Source organism: Gracilinanus agilis, chromosome 1 (genome assembly GCF_016433145.1).
Source record: "Gracilinanus agilis isolate LMUSP501 chromosome 1, AgileGrace, whole genome shotgun sequence".
Taxonomy (NCBI): domain Eukaryota; kingdom Metazoa; phylum Chordata; class Mammalia; order Didelphimorphia; family Didelphidae; genus Gracilinanus; species Gracilinanus agilis.
Genome location: NC_058130.1, coordinates 90,481,870 through 90,484,062, shown reverse-complemented (window position 1 = coordinate 90,484,062; position 2,193 = coordinate 90,481,870). Strand labels below are relative to the sequence as shown.

The 2,193-nt window shown below is 55.9% G+C and overlaps 1 protein-coding gene across 2 annotated transcripts in view; it reads right to left on the bottom strand.

Moving 5' to 3' along the window:
• MON1A (MON1 homolog A, secretory trafficking associated) overlaps positions 1-1,800 on the bottom strand; it is a 14,155-nt gene extending 12,355 nt beyond the window's left edge. Inside the window, exon 1 of one of the 2 annotated variants that reach the window (XM_044656943.1) lies at positions 1,566-1,800. The gene's annotated coding sequence lies outside the window, so the exon portion shown is untranslated. The remainder of the gene's footprint in view (positions 1-1,565) is intronic. The other variant, XM_044656944.1, reaches the window with a different exon arrangement.
• Positions 1,801-2,193: the final 393 nt, after the last annotated feature.

Sequence of the window (2,193 nt, the reverse complement as noted above, 5' to 3'; positions counted from 1 at the left end):
AGAAAGAAAGAAAGAAAGAAAGAAAGAAAGAAAGAAAGAAAGAAAGAAAGAAAGAAAGAAAAAGAATCTAGCACCAGTCATCATAAAGAAATAAAATCCCTAAGGTCAAAGCCCTTCTGAGACTCAGGGGTTGGAATTCTGAGTCCATCCAGATGGCTCAGGGGGTGGGCAGATGGCTTCAAGGCTAACTCTCCCTTAGGAGAGCTCAAAGCTTTCTGGTACCTTCCCCTGCCTCCCCCTCCCACATTTTCTCCTTCCTCCCCCACCCCTCTGCTGAGAAACGCCCCAGTAGGTTACCTGGCCAATCTCTTCCTAATCATGGATCCACTTCCCTCTAGTGGCTTTAGGGAAGAATTCCTGGCCAGAATAATAAAGATATTCTATTCTCCCCTCTTCCACAACACACACATATCTTCCAGTTTGGGGGGTTCAACTCCAAAACTCCCCAAATCCCTGATTAGGAGGGACATTGGAGGCCATTTAATCCAACCCATCCTTGGGAGATAGGGCAGCAGTGTCCTGCCAGGGCACAAAGGAGTATCCTCACATCCCACAGTGTGCCCTTTGTATTCTCAATGTTCCTTCTACCTCTGGCAACAAAGTTTCCAGAATGCATCTTTTTTGTTAGAAGGGGTGTTACAGCATTGGAATTCACACAAAAGATCAGTGTTGGTTTCCCAAAAGGAAAGACTTTTAGAATTAGAAGTGACCTCAGAGATGATCTAGTCCAGCTACCTCATTCTGTAGAAGGGCAAAGTAATTCTCCTCCACCGGGATAGGAGAAGAGGAAGGGCTTGGCAGGGCTGCAGGAGGGTGAATGTATACAAGATGGGTGGAGCCGGACGGGGTGGCCTGAAGGGGCTCAGGTAAGGCCCAGGGCGGGGTGTGGGTCAGCCCTAGCCCTGCAGCCCTGCCCCCTTCTCTGGGAGGACCACTCCCTCCATTGACAAAGGGAATGGGCTTTTTCCGAAGGGACCTAGGACATTCCAGTGTGAGTGAGAGTTGGGGTGGCTTCTTAGTTCCGGGGTTCCCAGGCACTTCCCCTCCTTTGCCTGGCTCCAGCTTCTCCCCAGTTCTTGTACGGGGCCAGGCTTGGGGAATGCCTTGAGATGTGCCACGCTGGGCATTCTGATGGCAATCCCACTGGATATGGGGTTTAGAGCTTAGAAGTTCACTCTCCTAGCAGAGTAAGTCACTTCCTCTTCTAAACCTTCACTCTAGAATCTTTTGCCATGAGGGGGTCAGTCTAGATGACCTCTAAAATCCCTTCCAGTTCTAAATCCTATGACTCTGGCCTTTGTGAGAAGCCAGAATCCCCCGATCCTCCAGCGGCCCGGACACGGGTCCCTGGACCTGTGAGTAGGTGGGCTGCTCTTCTTGGGGAGGGCCCGGAAGCCCACACCTGCTGAGGCAGGTGAGCGCCTCATCCCCTCCCCCGCCCTGAAGTGCCCGGTAGGCCCTCGGAGCCGAGGAATAATGGATCCTGCTGCAGCCCCCCCCTTCCTGAGCCCTCCCCTCCCCACTCCCAGATCCCGAAGCCCACCGGCAGAGGCGGGCACACCCACCTGGCTTCAGCTCCAAGAAGGGGGCAGGCAGGTAAAGCACCGCCCTCAGCCAGATTTCCCCGGAAGCCGGAGGGGCCCGGACAGGGCCCACCTAGAGAGCGAGGGGGGCCAGGCCCCAGCAGCCCTCACTCCCCCAGCCCCTGACCATGGTGGCCGCCTAACTGCTGACCTCTGGCCCCCGCTGGGTCTGCCGCGGCTCGGACCATCCTGTTCATCTCCAGCCCAGCCAGGAAAACAGTGCACAACCACTTCTCCTCCCAAAGGTCAGTTTCCAGCGGCTCGGCCCAACCTTCCCTTGGGTTGCATTGTGGGAATTGTAGTCCGAGGGCTGCTCTAGGCCCCGCGTCCCCAGCAGCCGCCCTCAGCGCTCAGAGGCGTGGCCCAGGGGAGGAAGGCTCCTACCTGACTGGCGGCTCCCCACTCCGCCCTGGGCTAGGCCAGGCCCCTGGAAACACCCTTCTCCCAGACCTGCCTTCTGCTCCCAGCCCAGTCCAGGCCGGCTTCTTTGTGACTCAGGCCAATCCTGGAGGTTTAAATGGCTCTGAAGATTGAGGCCCTGGGTTTGAATCCTAGTTTTGCTATCTCTAGCATGGTGGCTCACCCGCCCTGGAGAAATGCTAGCAAGTAA